The sequence below is a fragment of the Argiope bruennichi genome, chromosome X1, assembly GCF_947563725.1.
Source record: "Argiope bruennichi chromosome X1, qqArgBrue1.1, whole genome shotgun sequence".
In the NCBI taxonomy this organism is placed as follows: domain Eukaryota; kingdom Metazoa; phylum Arthropoda; class Arachnida; order Araneae; family Araneidae; genus Argiope; species Argiope bruennichi.
In genome coordinates, this window is record NC_079162.1 from 4,055,286 (window position 1) to 4,074,918 (window position 19,633).

The window sequence follows — 19,633 nt, forward strand, 5'->3', positions numbered from 1 at the left end:
ATATATACTATATGTAATATTTAATAACAGATTTTAAGAAAGTAATAAAAGAACATTTTAATTTATTTTCAGATAAATTAATATGAAAAATAACAACGAAACTTCAAAGCAAACTTTAAAATTCACATCTAACCAGTTCAAAGTACCTAAAAATGCATTCTTCAGCAAGATCTTAAATTTACCCTTTCACTATCAGGAACGAACATACTATTAGTTTTTAGTTTGAAATTCGAAAGCAGATGAATACGACAAACATAATGAAATTTCTATGAACACATTGTTAAAAAGCAGACAAAAGTTCCAATTTGTCAAATTCTACTAATGCATTTCTAGAGCATGGCCTATTTCTAACTTTTTATCTATACTCTTTCATTAAACTAGCGAATTAAATCCCAATGATTTACATGCAACTAATTTACGTTTGAAAATAATGAAATCATTTAAGGTAAAGGATGGAAACAAATCTATTCATTCATCTTGTGCTTTTCTACTTTAAATTAACTCAATATTCTTCAAAGGACTTGGATGTATGTATGTACGTCTTATATTCAGTTCACGGATTTGTTATAGGAGTGGCTTTCAAGAAATTTAATACGTTTATCGAAACAATTATTCGAAAGGAGACAAGAATATTTGGCAATTAAATACAAAATGAATTCTAAATACACAAACTTTATTTGCAAGTTTAATATACAACAATTGATCGTTTACAAAATTACTACAACATAAAAAGTAGGACAAACGCATTGAATTAAGAATTCAGTACAGATATCAAATTAAACAGGTATCAAACTGCTGTCTTATACAAAAAGCTTAAAAGGAATTCAAACAATTTTGAAAATAAAAGTACTCAGTTAACATAAAATTGACATACTTGAAATGGAAAATTTAATACAAGCATTGATTATTAAAATGTAATTAAAGAAACACATTTATATAAATTATTATTTAAGGATAGTATATAAATTGAACATTCATTCTAAGATTTTTCCAATGCATAATTCAATTTAGAATAAGTGATAATTTAATATTTTATTAAATAACTTGGAATACAAATTGAAATTAAAATCTTCTGAAAAGCTCATAAAACTTAATTTACTCGTATTATTAATAAAAGAAAGCAATCTTACCTACATTATTCAACATTCATCGCATCCATTCACTTTTTTCCCCTCAACTAATATTTTATTATACTCGAGTAGATTTTTAGAAATTTTGATTCTTGCTAATCAAGCGCGAGAATCATTTTCTTCTAAGGTACATAGATCATTGTGATGATCAGGCACAATGATCAAATGCCTTCGAAGAATCGAAGGACATTTTGATTGGCTGGCCGGCCGAGTCAATCAAAGTATCCTCTATCCGCGGATGGAAGTAAAATTGAAGGCCAAAATGGCGAGATTTAGAAATCATTACTTATTATAAGATTAATGGTGAACTTGAAATGCTAACTTTTTTTTAAAATAAATTTATCATTAATTTACTTAAAATAAATTTAACAAGAATAAAATATTTTTTAAAAGCCTAACTGCAAATGGATGCAATGAACAGATGCTTATTTAATATAATTACAAATACTATGTTAAAATTTTTCTGAAAGTATTGAAATTAGGTTACAAATTAACGATCATTGATATGTTTTTTAATTTCTATTCAGGAAAAATGAATGAAATTGCTTTCGCGATCTTTGACATTCAGTAATAAATGAAAATAAAGAAAGACTACTTTGTAAAATCTGTCAAAAAATTGAAAACTGTCTACAAACAATTATGTTGATGAGAAGGAATAACACCTAATCGGTTGACAAAAAATTAAATTTTTAGAATTTTAATAATGCAATCGATGATGAAAAAGAATGTTAACAAATCATCCAATATCATGAAAGAGTATTCTCCGTTGACAATGGAGAAATGTCAAATGCAAATTAAGGCGTTATATATTTTTTATTTCAATTCTGTGACAGTGGTTGAGATCACTGGCTATATTGCTGGGAGAGTAACAAAAGTTCGACTTGTTAACTTCTAATAAGAGTATGGTTACAAATGAAATTTTGAAGTCAATTTTATACGCGTTGAAAGAAAAATTGATGGAAATTGGTTTTAGATATTCAGCAAAAAATCAAACACACTATCAAATTTTAATTTATCCATAAAAATGTTTCATATGTCTATAATATTTAAAAAAATACTTGTGTCTAAAAGAGTAGAATACAAATATCCACTTTGAAGGAAATATAATGTACCAGAAGCTATTAAAATGGACATATGCATAACAATTTCCAGAACAGTTAAGAAATATTGATTCATATGCCAAACACAGGCTTTGAACGATTTACATTCCATGCACTTCAACCTTTTCCAAGTTCCAAGAATTCCAAGTTCAAGAACAATTACGCATTGATTGAAAGAATTCTCCAAAAATATATAAATATTCAACACCTTAAAATAGAAGAACAAAGTATTTCAGAGATGTATTGATATCCTCAAGTAATGTTAACTACATATACATTTACATTTCCACCATGCATATCATTGATAATATATTGGCACAAAATACTCATTTTGGGTTTGCTCTAATATCAGACCAAAGACACAAGCTGCATCTGTTGGATCGCCATCCAATATTTCCTTTTAAAGGCACCGAGTTCTAATATTCGCTTGATGAAGATTCTGAATGCCATCCGTTTTACCGCTATCATTTCGGCCAACTCCTGTTAATATCTGAAAATATTAAATATTTGAATTAATATATATCTGAAAATATCTAGAATATCTTTAAATTCTGGAGTAGAAGTGACTTAATTTTGCACTTTAAATGAATTATCCAGTTATTCCATAAAAGAATTTGCTTACAATTTTGTTATACATAGAAATGAAAATAAAAATTTTAAAATGTAGATTAATTAACACTTCGGCTTACTTACCATTTCGCTTTTTGAAATTTACATTTATATTAAAGTTTCACTTAAATCATTAGCTAAATAAAAAATATTTCGTTCCTGAATTTTCCGAAAAAGTTTATTCTCCAAGGATTAGAAGTGGCGCTAATAATGGATGCTGAAACAACCGTCCAATAACTGCCGTCACTGGTTATTCTTCTGAATACAGTAGGTTATTTTGCAAAGTCGTCAAAATGTTCTCAAAAGCCACTTAGGCTCCAAAGCAGACGCTTTCGTGCATAAGACAAAACATAGTCCAAAGTTTTGCTTGAAAAGTATTTCTTTCGTAGGTTTGTAGATGAAATTTTCTGGTTTATTTAAATACTTGAAAATAACCTAACTGATACAAGTATGTACCGATTACTTACTACGATTAACTAAGATAATATTTTAAATATCAACTGCAATATGTTTGATTCGTTCTAAAAAATGAGTTAATTGGAGGATGAAATAAGACTTGAAACAAAATTACACTGGAACATATTTTACTTATTTATCACATCCGTAGGTTTGAAGAGATTTCTGGCCATGCAACATATCTCTTGAAAATCTCAAATAAAATGATCAAATGTCAAATCTGAGATTTCTATTATAATTCAGGAATTTAGCATGTCATCTTGAGAATATTTTCCATGAAATAAGCACAATTAATGTGTATTGAGGGCGTGAGTATGGAATCGAAAAAGTCGTAACATACCAAGTGCGGATGCGTTTTTTCCCAGAAAAATTGCATCGGTAAATTGTCTAACCTATTAAAATAACTAACAAAATGAAAAAGTACATTGTTAGTTATTTGACAGTCGATTCAAATGATTGGATACAATCTTCATTTTAATACGACAGTTATCTTAATTTGCAAAACTTACCGAAATCACTTCAGTACCGTTCTTTCCTGTGCATCCAGACATCCTTTGTATATAGAGTTTGTAGCTGGAACTGAAAAGGCCTTTCATTCCACAGATGGAGTTTCGTTATTCAAATAGATGACATCAGATGTATTCTTTGCACAGTGCGCTGCTGTAGAATCAAATGCAGATTAGTTGATCTTTGTTTGCTTTATATGACGTTCTATTTCACCCAAGTATTTAAGTACAAGTAAACTGGAGCAAACGGATGTTATCTCACAAGTTCTTGCTGTCATTGCACAAAAAAAAAAATCCTCCAAATTAACATTGATTCCATAGTTTAATAAGAAGAAATCTTCATGGTTATTTTCTTCTATCACGGATTACACATGTTAAATCCACATGATTTTGCCCTCGTTTCTTTGAAACCACTTGTCTGGTATATGGAGAGATCATAAACCTTTCACTTTCAATCCACTGTGCAGACTGAATTTAAGTCTTGATAATTTGCGAGTATTAAAGGCGATGCATTTTGAACTTGGTTTAATATTCCTAGCTTTTGAAACTATCAATTATATCTGTTGGATCTCTGACCATAATTTAATTTGAAAAGGGTCCAAATTCCAAAATCCACTTGTAGGTTCCAGATATTTCCTGTTGAGCCATGGTCATTTCGGTCAAAACATGTCAATCTGAAAAAATTAAATAATTTAAATCAATAGATATGAAACCATCCATCAAGAATACCATGAAATGCAGGAGTATATGCAATTACAATTTTGCACTTTTAATTTGCACCGGTAATTCAAACTCTAGAAAAGAATTTGCCAGCGAGTTTATTTATGGAAAAAAATTAACTGTTTTTTAACTAAGAAAATTTTAGTTAAAGGAAAAATGACTTGAAAATTTTTAAATCTTTTCGTATTTGAAATACATTAGTAAAACATTTCACCCACCCATTTCATTTATTCTTTTAAAAAAGACGATTCTAATTATTTTTTTTCTAGCGATACGCCTATTCATTTAGAGAAAATAAATGGAGCATCCAGTTTATTAATTATTCTTCAAGCAGAATTATTGATTATACTTTATATCATAAGGTTTATATGAAAACGAATTTTAGTTAGAATGCTCTTCTAATAAAAAGCCATATTATGCATCGAGATAAAATATGAAATTTCATTTAAAAACAAATCAATTTTAATTTTGTAAGGCTGCAATTTTAATTTTATAAAATTTCTTAAATAGATGCTTAAACAAGAATTTAATGATCTTAAACTTCTACTGTTACAACAAATGAAGAATCTGAAAGAAAATTAATATATTTTTCTTAATAGCAATACGTTTGGTCATACTAGAAAGAAAGTTTCACTTTGGCCCATACAGAAACAATACAAAATTACCTACAAATATTTTTACCTTTTCATAGGTGCTGGAACCGGTTATTTGAAAGGGTTCCTGGCCAAGCAATATTTTTCTAGCGATGATGACATGCAGATGACCATTCCAAGCAGACTCCCCTTTCAGGCGAGTAATTACTTGGAAACACAACTATCGAAATTTGGCTCATGGATTACACGCATTTAATATTCAAATTCTTGTAGTTCTTATACTAGGAGGAATCAATTTTGATAAATGCTTTCAAATAATTATATTTCGCATCTTTTTTTCCCACCAGAAACTTGCTTTCTTGATGAACAAATTAAAATAACTTCCAAATGCCATATCGTTTTGTCAGTTTCATTAATAAAATTCGAGTACTTACTGTGCCTTTGGATACATAGACGTATCTTAAGCGAATACTTCCTCGCATCCAGCAAAATTGATATAGATGACATGTGTATGGAACTGAGAAAATACGGTGTTTGGCATCATATCTTTATCACGCAAATTAGTATCTATTAAGCGTCAAAAGTTATCCAGCCTATGAATAAATGATGCAATAAAATGAATACATTTTTATAGTTCCTTTTACCATTGCATAAAATCAAACGATTTTATTTAATCTTCATTTCGATATAACAATTATCATAAATAGCATAACTTACCGATATTACTTTGTGTGAAACAAAATTTTTTTTTGGCCATCTGGACAGCTACTATCCGTGCTTTTTGCCAAAAGCTGTAAAGGCAGTCCCTCTTCTTATGGTGAATGACGTTGTGCAATTGTTCCCATTAAACGGCTAATCTGCTTCTTTAATGATTTCTGTGACTTTCCATTTCACTCAAATGATTAAAAAATGTAATGAATCTAACAGAAACTATGTGGTTTAGTGAAACAGTTTAAATTCAAGATCTAATGTTCCAATCATTTTTACACATTGAAGATGCCAACTTAACATTCATTCAATCGGCACATTTGTAGAAAAAGGCACAAGAAAACAATCACCATGGTTCTTGTCTCTGTCATTAGCCTTTACCATGTAAAACCCATATAATTCTGGCACTCACGTCGTTTAGAAGCCACATGCATGGAATATCCAGAGACTATTAATGTTTCTTCCTCATTCTATCTAAGCGTCCATCAAGCGTGTATATTTTAATTCATCTTAGAAAGTTTCAAATAGTTAAAAATAGTTCAGCGGCAACTCATTGCTAGCGATTACCGTTTTTATATAGATATTATTCTAGTACAAGATACTTTTGTAGGATAATCTGCGCTGAAGCTCAAGGTTCAAAACATAACTGTAATTCAATTCAGAAAGTAAAGATTACCGTTTTTAAATTTTTGAAGGTGAATTGCAGAAAAGTGATCAAATTGTGCTTTTTTTGTTTACAACAAGCAACGTTGCTTTCAAACTACGTCTTTGTCTTAAAACATTTCATATTTTTAAAAATTTTATGAAAATGATTTTTTTTACATGTTTAAGTTCAAAGAGGTTCAATACCAAATTTGTATAAATAAAATTAGAATAGCTACATTTAAAAATGTTTATTTTTTATCTCTAAAGCTCGATTACCCAAGTTTTCCTATCGATGCTCCAGCCAATTACTTATTTTCATTGAAAGTTAGTGAAATTCTCCCCGCATTCGATATATGAGGTTATTCAAACTTCCCTTCTGTTGCGATATGGAGCGAACTAAATTGTTTCTAAATTCTGGGAGGAGAGAAGTTCAAATAAGCCGAGCTACTCTATTCAGAAGAAATGACATGCCTTCAACATCAGAAATAGCTTATCAGTTTACGGTTGATCGACAATGCAAGCCTCAATCAAAACTTTTTTTCATGGGATGTGAAATTGTTATATCAATTAGAAGAATAATGAATATATAGAATATTAAATAGCCGAGGCCCACAAGATTACTTTTCATATTAGATAGGGATTTTAATTCCAAGACGGAGAAAGAAGGGTGGTTAAAAGAGCGAAATGTTTCATAATTGAACATTATGGAAAAGGAGCAATTATTGTTCTATATTGCAAGAACTGCGCGTTTAAATTTAAAATACAATTAAAATAAACTTACTTGAAAGTATAGAAATTTTGAAATTAACCTAAGCTTCATTCCAGTTAAAAGTCCTCTTAAGCCCTTCCAAATGAGAATAAGTATTATTCGAAGAAATTTACAGATTTTCTAGAAACGTCCATGAAATAAATATTTTTATTTTAATAGTATTTGAAATTTTATGGGGAAAAGAGCGAATTTTTTTTAGGACTCCTATCAAATTTAACGAAATATGAATTTAATTTATTTCTGCTCCTCAGAATGTAAGCATTAAAATGCTATGTGTCGATACTACTCAACCATTAAAAATTTACTACATTTATTGGCTACAATCTTTATGAATTGCATTTGTTGTCTTGAGCTGAGAGTTCTCATTATGAGAGATTTTCGGAAATAATGTCACGAAGCAAATTTCATTAGTTCACTCGATTTATCTGTTAATTGATTGTTCAATCTTTCTTCTGACGGGAGAATATTCCAAGGCAGAGTGGGAACTCGGCATTATTAATCAGTCATATACCCATAAAAAAATCCATAACTGCTGGATTGGTGGAATTCAAATTCAAAATGTTTTTGTTTTAATTATTAACAAAGGCCTTCAGAAATGAACTGGATTTAACATTTAAGAATTGACTAAGCATTCTGTTAAGCTTCATTTCGCATTACTTTTCTACTTCGAATTGTCTTGCGTTCTATCGAAATATTGTTCGTAATGTCAAACTAAGCTACGCTGAAATAGATGAAGTAGCTTATTCTTATGAAATACACAATATCGGCACCATTTTTCCATTTAACATTTTCTATTTTCACAATTCTGACACACACATTTCATACACTGCGCCAAAACTTCAAAATCACAATTTACACACGCAATACCCATGCCGCTTCCAATACCACCCTCGACATTACAATCCACACTCACACGCATTACCCACGCCGCTTCCAACACCACCCTCGACATTACAATCCACACTCACACACATTACCCACGAGTCTTCCAACACCACCCTCGACATTACAATCCACACTCACACACATTACCCACGAGTCTTCCAACACCACCCTCGACATTACAATCCACACTCACACACATTACCCACGAGTCTTCCAACACCACCCTCGACATTACAATCCACACTCACACACATTACCCACGCCGCTTCCAACACCACCCTCGACATTACAATCCACACTCACACACATTACCCACGCCGCTTCCAACACCACCCTCGACATTACAATCCACACTCACACACATTACCCACGCCGCTTCCAACACCACCCTCGACATTACAATCCACACTCACACACATTACCCACGCCGCTTCCAACACCACCCTCGACATTACAATCCACACTCACACACATTACCCACGCCGCTTCCAACACCACCCTCGACATTACAATCCACACTCACACACATTACCCACGCCGCTTCCAACACCACCCTCGACATTACAATCCACACTCACACACATTACCCACGCCGGTTCCAACTCCACCCTCGACATTACAATCCACACTCACACACATTACCCACGCCGGTTCCAACTCCACCCTCGACATTACAATCCACACTCACACACATTACCCACGCCGGTTCCAACTCCACCCTCGACATTACAATCCACACTCACACACATTACCCACGCCTCTTCCAACTCCACCCTCGACATTACAATCCACACTCACACACATTACCCACGCCGCTTCGAACTCCACCCTCGACATTACAATCCACAGTCACACGCATTACCCACGCCGCTTCCAACACCACCCTCGACATTACAATCCACAGTCACACACATTACCCACGCCGCTTCCAACTCCACCCTCGACATTACAATCCACAGTCACACACATTACCCACGCCGCTTCCAACTCCACCCTCGACATTACAATCCACAGTCACACACATTACCCACGCCGCTTCCAACTCCACCCTCGACATTACAATCCACAGTCACACACATTACCCACGCCGCTTCCAACTCCACCCTCGACATTACAATCCACAGTCACACACATTACCCACGCCGCTTCCAACACCACCCTCGAAATTACACAACCCGCTTCTAGCACCACCCTCGAAATAGATTGCAATCCCACACACATCTATGCCGTCACCCCCCCCCCGTGTTCCGAAACCAGAATTCGCAAGCTACTCCACCGCTCCATGATTCTCTCAAAGCAACACGTACTGCTAACACCAGCCTCAGGCCACAATTCCCATACTCTCACACACGCCATTACTCATGCCGATAACTCCATAAATTTCCGCTTCTCAATTTTACATACATCATCCGAATAAGGACGAGTGAATCATTTCTGTTTTACAACACAATAGATGGCGAAATGACTTGCCACGCTTTCATATTTCCCATTGACCCTTTCCACATTCGATTATGTTGTATTCATTGCTTTCTCCATTCACTGCATAATTCGCCATTGCAAAGATTAGGCTTCAGACACAATATACTCCAATAAAGTGCATTAATTCTCTTCCTCACAATATATCTGTGCGTAACATGAGACGTGAAAAATGTGCAGCACTAGGCAATTTTCTCATTCGCATTATGCATTTCAAAATGAGAACAAAACGAACGACAATACTCCTCATTGCGTCAAGGAGATCAAATATTTTGCATTGAAATGAACACGAAAACAGAATTTAAAAAATACCGAACCCAGGGTTTCTTTATGATGGTTTTGATGAGCTACATATTTACTAAAGCAGGGAAATCTATACTTATATAAAGCTCAATGTGTGTGTGCGTGTTGGCGCTCTACAGGCCAGACCGTTTGACCTACAACTACCAAATTTGGTACATGTATACCTTGGTGTATGCACCTGAAGTCCCGTTTTTGAATTTTTAATTAGAATTTTAATTATTAATTAAAAACTTGCTTTCCCGCCAAAAAAAATTCTCATTTTCCCCACCTCCAAATGAGTAAGGCTTAAGTTTTCCCATGCTAATGAGGCTAGGCTAAAGATTTTTCGACCGATTATTTCAAACGATTCATTTTATTTTCTTAATGTTTGATGCATTTAAATTTAAGCACTGTTAATTAATTTGCTCATGATGAATCTGAGAACATTTTGTTGACAAATTCTTGAGATATTACATAAATTAAGAAAGGTATTTTTTTAGTGCCCATAAAGTTTAAACCCTCAGTGACTGTTTTTAGTAATCATATTATAAAAAAAATGCTTCGTTTCAGTAAAAAATATTGTTATATTAATTGCCAATTAATCCTTTCCAGTTTAATTTAAGGCATAAATTCTAGAGGAGCTAACAGAAAATTAGAGAGATATATATTACATTATGACTGAAGGCCTTTATAATATTACGAGTGAATTATATGACTATCAAAATTTGAAGTTTTAAAATATTTTGATGAAGAAGCTATTCAAGTAGGAATTGGATAAAATATTTAATTATTAAATTTTAACGAACATTAAGATTGGCGAACCGGCTGACCGCCAAAGGTGGCTAGTAGTAAATAAAACAGGATTCGTCATATGCAAATGAGTATTAACTTTCGAAATTCCATAAAAATATTTCCTATACTCTATACGGCTTTCCCAGACAATTTATGAATTTTAATATTGGATTTCTCTCAATACCAGCTTGTCCAAATCTGATCTCCATCAATTCCAGATTATGTCTCTGAACTCAGAAAAATTCGGCTCATTGCAATCAAATTACATTATGAATAAATCAAATTTTAATTAAAATGCTGTTTGCTTTGGATAATACACGAATGGTTCGACACTTAAATTTAAAAGCACGTATTTGGATGCACGAATCTGACGTAAAGCATGGAGCACTATTAACATTTTCCTTGGAATTGCTTTAAAATTACACTTTAAAACATACAAACTGAAATTTCAGATATTAGTGGCACTTAAATGACAAGACAAAGTATTTTTTAAAATTTCAGCTAATAACATTGAATTTTAACGTTTATTTAACAAAGTAATTTTCAGGCGGAAAACGATAAAAATACACCCTCTGAAATGTTAAAACATCTCATTTCAAGTAATAGCATGTCCGAGAATTCATGATTTGATTGAATAAAGACAATTCCAACGAAATGAAAGCGGACAATATTAACCAAATAGCTCTTAGTATATAAATATTCAAAAATATCAAATATGTTGATGCAATTTAGATTTTTTCCATTAATATAAACTTACATGAATGATATCAAAATAAAAAGGGGAGACCTACACTACTAATAAAAAGGAATTATTTCATTTTAATGTGAAACAGTAGTGTGCCATTGAAGAAAATTTAAAGAGAAAGAATTAGTTCGAACAGAGAGAGAATGTTGAAGGTAACGATCGGCAATATCAGGCACTACGGATTCGAAATTAACGAAAAGCACTTCATTCATCCTCAATAACACCTACTACAAAGTAATGCTATTTGACATCCTATGAAATGTTAGGGAAATCAGAATTTCAATAGAACAGAATTGGAAAATGGCCTTATCACTCAGAAATTTATCATTTCAAAAAAAAAAAAAAAAAAAAAAAAAACTCTGTTAAAGTATTTTTTCCAATTTGCTTTTATATTTTTACCATTCAGAAGAAAAGTTTCATTTACAACACGCATATTTTTACCTTGAATTTTCGAAATGTTCTTAAGCATTTAACACTAAATCATTTCTCTAAACATAGGAAATTTGAAATTTTTCAGTTCTATAGTGCAGGAAATTGTTTTAATGCTTGGAGTTTTAAAATATGTACCAACATTTTATTCCTTTTCTTACAAAACAATTAATCTTGGATTCAATTAAATTCTGCTTTGGCCCTAACATCAAGTATCAACTATGAAATTAAATTTTAAGCGCAACAACATCAAAATTCCCCTTTCGATTAAATATTAATTTACTTTGACAACAAATTTATCCAGATGAAAAATTTAATTTTTACTGCTCAATCCGCGATTTACCATATCACAATGCATAAGCAAAAGTTGGAATAACAGCATATAATCAGCAAACCTAGATCACGTTTGAATATTAGGTAGAAACTACAGGAATTATTAATTAGAAATATACCGAAATGAAACTAAACCGGGATTTAAATGAAAGCATTTTATGAAGAATCCATATTTAGAGAGCGTTTGATATCCGAATAAGAAAAAAATAGCGAAAATTACTGGCATAAAAATGAACAACATTTTCTGTGATTTTGGAAAATTCCCTTTAATGATTTTAATAATTATTGTATCAGAAAATATTTAATTTTCGTTTTTAACTTCTGGGAATTTTAATTATTGCCAGGTTACTCGTGCTTTGCGGTTCATTCATTTTTGAAAGAATTCGATTGCTCCGTATTCAAACTGCCTTTCGTGTTCTTTTAAAATTATCTTGATTGGAATTAAATTTGCTCGATTTGTAAATTCTTGGAAGGCAACAAAATCTGAATCTAGTATTTTGAAAGAATAGGGAAGAAACATTGATACTTTCTGAATATTCGATGCATGTAATCTCTAAGCGGGTAAGATGCCACAATTATATAGACATACCTGGTTAGTCTAATGCGATAGAATGGGAAATCCAAGAGAAAATATCTTCCTCTTCCATCTAAAAATGGCTTGGTTCAGTGTGGTGCGATTCAGATGGGGATCTTTTCCGAAACCAGCTTGGATCCAGTATTGTATTTTCAAAAAGAAATCGACAGGACGACACTTGGCAGCGACGATAACTTCGATATATGAAATCCGTCACATCAGGAGAGTTGGGTATAAAGATGAAGGTGTCGCTTCTACTTCACACTTAATCTTTGCGGAATGATGAGCTATAAGAGAAAATGCAATTTATAATATTTACGCAAATTATAAACAAACTGCAGAAAATTTTTTCTATTTTTTTTCGAATTGGAACATATTTTATATTGATTCATATCGAAAATTCTTTTTCGCTTTACGGTCATTTCGCATTACGAATAAAATTTTGGAATGAACTAAACTTGAGAAAGTGCAATTTCACTGTCTCTTATCTAGGCCACCGAACCACTATTTATAATAGTAAACATTCCTCCTCGAGTTGCTTTATTTAGCTTTACAATAACATAGGAAATGTGACAGAATGAATGAATAATTTTTCATTGCACAAGGGCTAGAGCTGACCAAGCTGCACCAAATGAGAATGCAACGTGCATGTTAAAGACGCAATAGAATATTAAAATATATGAACATCCCACTGCATGGCAGAAAACGTGATCTTGCCCTAACATAACGATGTTACAGTCCTGTGCGTTTAATAACATTTTACGTAAGATGAAGGAAATATAACTTTCATTGGCATTACTACATATATTTTCGCATATGTACATTTAAAGAGTTTCTTCTTAGCACCTTTGAAAGCGTTACTAGTTTTACAGGGTTTTTCTGTGGCACCACAGTGAGCTGTTTTATGCCACAAATGTTACTTGTTGTAAATAATATTTCAAAGTAAGCTGTAGTAATAATATAATTTTATTGCACAAGATTCATCGGTCACGCCTACGGCTCTGAATGCGTTTACAAAATGTTATAGTAATAGAATTGAAGAAATAGAAATCTCAATTTCAAGTGTTTTTTTAAAGAAAACTACGACACGAAACTAGAGCTTTGCGACGGTTTTGCATGATGTGCTATCAAAAAAATAAAACTATATAATGCAAATGCAAAAAATTAAGGGTTTATATTTTAAACATAAACAAAACTTTGATATGTTTTATATAGCATTACTTTTTTTTCACAGCTTTGTATTTACGATGGTAAACGGTAAAAATTTATAAAGATTCATATTCTTTCAAATCTTGTATTTCAGAAAACCTCTTCGAGCCAGTCTTAGCATCGCAGCCAAGTCGAGGATCTGTCACCTCTAATCCCATGTCATACAACGTATTAATTTAGTGCTATTAGAAGCATGGACTGTTAAAATTTACATCCTACATTATGCTGCTCATTAGAAATTTTCCAGTAAGCTTTCCATAAATTGTGAGGATTGATGACGCTCATTATGCATTGAATGTAAAGCTCTTCGTGCAGACATTTGGACCTGAAATGATTAAATTTGGCTAATAGTAACTTACCGAGGCGTGGCATTTACAAAAAGATTCATTCTCCCCCCCCCCCCTATTTTAGATTTTTAACTAAAACTTAAATTTATTCCCATATTTATTTCTACTAATAAAAAAATGTTTCTTCAGCCATTCTGGAACAAATAACAAACCTATTTTTATACGAAATCAAAATTTTTTTTTCAATGATACTCTATTTTTTCAGCGTGTTTCATTTTTTCAAGTTTTTTTTAGTTTTAAGAAATAGTAACAACGCTTCTTTTCTGTATACTAATTCAGCTTACTAATGATTTTCATCTTTATTAGTAGTATAAATACAGATAATTGTCATCTAAATTATTTTGAATTAAGGAATACATTGCTTTGCTCATTTTATATCAGTTTGATACTAAGCTGCCACAAACAAATTCATTTGAATGCTGGTGGATATCAAATCCTTGATACAAGAACCTAACATTATTTCTCATTTTATCTTGCGAAAGACATGCACAAGTTTTTAATTTGCTCAAAAACAGATGTATTCGAAATTCAAAAGACTTGAAGTGCGGAAAAGACTTGAAGTGCGGAAAAGACTTGAAGTGCGGAAAAGACTTGAAGTGCGGAAAAGACTTGAAGTGCGGAAAAGACTTGAAGTGCGGAAAAGACTTGAAGTGCGGAAAAGACTTGAAGTGCGGAAAAGACTTGAAGTGCGGAAAAGACTTGAAGTGCGGAAAAGACTTGAAGTGCGGAAAAGACTTGAAGTGCGGAAAAGACTTGAAGTGCGGAAAAGACTTGAAGTGCGGAAAAGACTTGAAGTGCGGAAAAGACTTGAAGTGCGGAAAAGACTTGAAGTGCGGAAAAGACTTGAAGTGCGGAAAAGACTTGAAGTGCGGAAAAGACTTGAAGTGCGGAAAAGACTTGAAGTGCGGAAAAGACTTGAAGTGCGGAAAAGACTTGAAGTGCGGAAAAGACTTGAAGTGCGGAAAAGACTTGAAGTGCGGAAAAGACTTGAAGTGCGGAAAAGACTTGAAGTGCGGAAAAGACTTGAAGTGCGGAAAAGACTTGAAGTGCGGAAAAGACTTGAAGTGCGGAAAAGACTTGAAGTGCGGAAAAGACTTGAAGTGCGGAAAAGACTTGAAGTGCGGAAAAGACTTGAAGTGCGGAAAAGACTTGAAGTGCGGAAAAGACTTGAAGTGCGGAAAAGACTTGAAATCAGGGGAATTTTACAGTCCACTTTTTTTTACACTTATATTGAACGAGAGGCAATAATGTGCCAAAGCAAAGTAATTTCGAATAGAAGTGAAACTACAACTATCTGCAACATTATAGATTTTTTTAACTTTGAAAAGAATACGAATTATTCACTAAAAAGTTAAATAAACAAGTAAAACTACTTGGACAATGGTGAAATGATGAACTGGATTATTCTCATTTTTTGTATCTAAATCATATTCAAAGTCATGAAAATAAATTATTTCTTTAATAGAAATTAGTTATTTGAAAGTATTCGTGAACTTCAATAACAGTTATACACAAAACTAGCTTGAATGATTTTTTTATTTACTTTCCATTCAGATTTCTTCCGTTTTATGAAAACTAAGAACTGTGTCAAGTTTGGTGCTTTTTCAAATCTGATATTTTTTTATAAAAAGAAAGTTCTAAAATTTTCTATTATATGAATTTTTTGTACACTTATTTATAAGATGAATCTCGAACATTCTTCGTTTTTGATAGAATTTTGAATTAAATATTCCCAAGAAAAACTGAAACGCTTGACTTTATCCTAGTAGAATAGTATTGTCGAATTTTTAGTTGAATTTCCCGAATCCAGAAACTAATTCAACAAAAATTTAAACTATGTAATATTATTACACTTCATAGTAATTAAATTCCATAAAGTTAATGAACAACTTTCACATTTTAAATTGATTCATTTCAATTTAGTAAATGACAGCAAGCATGATATACTCATTAATTATATAAATTGTGATACACATTCAAAATAATGCAATAAACCTGTTCAGAAAAAAGAAATTTATTGAGAATGGATATTTCAGTCGAAAAAGTGTTCGAATCTTCAGTAAATAAAATACTCGTATTTCTTTATTATATTCATGTGAACTCGGGAAAAAAAACACAGCTTACCCATTATCATCTAGTCCAGCATCTATAGTGAACAGGTTTTAAAAATGGTACCTGCTAGTACTGAAGACTTCGGGATATTTAAAACATTCAGTAGTACCATAGACATTAATAAATTGCATTATCTTTCGAGTTCGAATATATACAGACATTTTCTATAATTTACAAAATCAGTCTTCAACCTTATACAAGGAACAACAAAATGAGAAGTAGCAAATCTTCAGAATATTTATCGGTTTTTGAGAGTCTTGAAATGTCTCATCAATCCTTCTCTTCTTCCAAAGATAAATGCAAGGTGGCTACTCAACAAGCCGATATTAAAAAAGGGCTACAAAAATAATTATCCAAATTTGAACCCTAAAGAGGCAAACGCAGTAAATATAAATATTTTTAAATAGGCAAGAATAATTTCGATATATTTGAAAAGAAATCTTTCGGATTTTGTAGAAAATGAGGGCAAAGTGAAACAAAGGTAGCCTGTAAAATGGTTAGCAATCACAGGTGATCATTCCATGTGCTATAAGCGGATTTTCACTTAAGGAACATCAAAAAGTGAGGACTCAGTAGCATAGGCGTCAATGAAGGTACACCATGATACTGTTTGGCTCCGAATCCTAACTAATATTTTCTGACATGTTCCGGAAAAACTTTATTAAATACTTCAAAGAGCTGGTTATGTAGTCTTCGTCCTAGCTGGATTTTGTTACTCGTCTTCTTTCTTCCGTTTCCCGAATGGATCATACAAAAGTGATGTAATTAATACTAAGCCACACAATATTTCCAACAAAAAAGTAGGAAGCCGAAGACCGCCAATATTTGATCGAAAATATAAGAAAAGTAAGAATACAGAACTGACGATACATTATTTTAACTTTTCTGTTCCGTAATTTAATTATATGAAGTACTATTTTAATGCAACACGAGACTTATTTTAGGACTGATTTTATAAATTTGGTCTTATAATGAGGATGACGTTCCTGCCTGGAAGTTTCTCTGGAAGTTATTGATTGCGTGATTTTAATAAAAAAAATAATTACAACATTTTATTATGAGTAATCGTGTAAATATAAATGTTTAAATATTTTATTTCAAATCTGCTATTCATGTGCTGATTGCAGAATGTCTATTTGTGTACAGGAATTTCGAATAGTTCAACTATCCCAAATGGATTCTTATAAATATTGAAGGGTATATAATATAATAATTAATATTAATAAATATATAATAATTATATAATAATTAATAATAATATAATAATTATAATTAATATAATAATATAATAATTACGCACACTCCCGCCTCAGTGATTATTATAAACAAAAAAGAAAAAAAAATGTGTTAAAAATATATTCTATCTCGCGGAAAAAGTGTTTTATTCTGAGAATTTACATTTATTGCATTTATTTGAAAATTTCGATACACCAGAAAAATAATGACTCTTAAGTAAATACTAGACTCGATGGAAATGAATCTAAGCTCTAGTTTGAAGGCATGAACTTTTTTGTTGGGACCTCAAAATCGTGAGTATTGTTCAGCAGACAGGATCCAAGCATCCTTTTAGCAGAAACTGAATCCAACACAAGCTGAAGACGCTTAACCCAGGTGGATTGGATTCATCAGGATCATAAATTGAATTGCACTTGTCATTCTACGATGGCGAAGATGAAATTTTATCCTCTAAAATTATAATGCCATATTATCCATATAAGATTCCAGTTTCCTACGGGAAGTTTACTTAAATTTGATATGACTCATTTCTTCTATTTACAAAACATCGAACAGATTATCGATTTTAAAAGGGCTATCTTAAAAGTACCGAAAAATAAAATATTTTTAAAAATACTATGTCTGAAAATTTATGATAATATTTCATTGTTTTAGATATCAGTTTCATCCCTCTCAGTATCCATTTTTACTTGTCAGAGTAAATTTTGAGCATCAGTCATTTTGAATCTTGTTAGAGTTGTTGGAGATACATCTTTTACAGCATCTTCTATGACGTTCAAACATAAGAATTACTTTAAAATGTTGAATTTTCATCTGGCAACTTTCTATATCATGAAAGGGGGGGGGGGTATTTTTTTCGCGAAACTTAGACTTTATAATCAAACACTATAATAAAAAAAATCTTTGATCAAATAGTTCTGCTTTCAGAGAATATTTGAAGCAATTTTTGCAAGTAATTCAGATTCATCTAATTCTGAGGCAAATATTTTTTTAAACTCAATTACAGGAAAATTATTATCATTTTATCATATAAAATCTGTAACCTTTACTTCCATTTGCTGATATTTCACGCCAGAATCTTTTTAGAATAACCTGACATTCTAGTATGCAAATGCTATTTCGTCACTTTATCGTTTCCCACTTTTCAACCTTTTCCTTGGAATTGTTTATAAGCGACTATCGTATATTTATTTGATTTGTCACAAAAAGTTTACAATTCAATGTAAGTAAATAAATTTCAAAATCTTTTCATATTACACGTAGATAATACGTATAAAAAAAGTTTTGAAATCGATAATGTTATCAAAATTAAACTTTAATGAGTATATTTGAGAATCGAATTATCCAAGTAAAAAACAGAATGTTGTGCTACTTGTTTAAGGTTTTTGTATTGCATGTTTTGATAAATTATTATTTCCAAAATGCAAATTTGTGATTCGATTATAATAAAATGAGTTTCTATTGAATTTTCAACTAAAAACATTTAATTTCATGGTTGCGGACGATTTTTAATTTATAAATGTTCTTTTGATTAATTATTCTTGCAATGACTGCTTAAACTATACGGGATCATTAAGATTAACAATGTATGAATTTCAGACGTAAACTATCTTGTTTCTAAGAATCTCAACTTTTTGAATGAGTTAATCTGTTTATAATTTTAGAATGAGTAACGCCTGCATATTTATTTCTTTTAACCTACAATAATACGATATTGTAAATACTATCTATATCATCTGCTTTGCATTTCAATTTCTTATATAGGCTTACTATTTTATTGAAAGTGTTAATAAATGTATATAAACAATACTCAAAATATGTTTGCGACTATGTTAATATATCCAAATATTCATTTCGACTAATAAGATTGAATTGCTTTCATTGGAGAGTTCATTCCTTAATATTTGGAAATGGAATTCTGCTTTTGAATGTATGAATTTAATTCAAAAATGTTGAAAAATTGTAATCTATATGCTT

At 31.6% G+C, this 19,633-nt stretch overlaps 1 long non-coding RNA gene across 2 annotated transcripts; it reads right to left on the bottom strand.

The window, feature by feature from the left end:
• Positions 1–1,914: 1,914 nt before the first annotated feature.
• Positions 1,915–17,030, bottom strand: LOC129958536 (uncharacterized). 2 transcript variants are annotated; one of them, XR_008783238.1, is made up of 4 exons: positions 16,433–17,030; positions 12,768–13,039; positions 3,805–4,475; positions 1,915–2,720 (listed from the first exon to the last, which is right to left on the bottom strand). It is a non-coding gene; the product is annotated as an uncharacterized LOC129958536 (long non-coding RNA). The 2 variants fall into 2 exon arrangements; XR_008783237.1 differs by lacking the exons at positions 12,768–13,039; positions 16,433–17,030 and adding exons at positions 5,549–5,707; positions 5,832–7,302.
• Between the last annotated feature and the right edge of the window lie 2,603 nt (positions 17,031–19,633).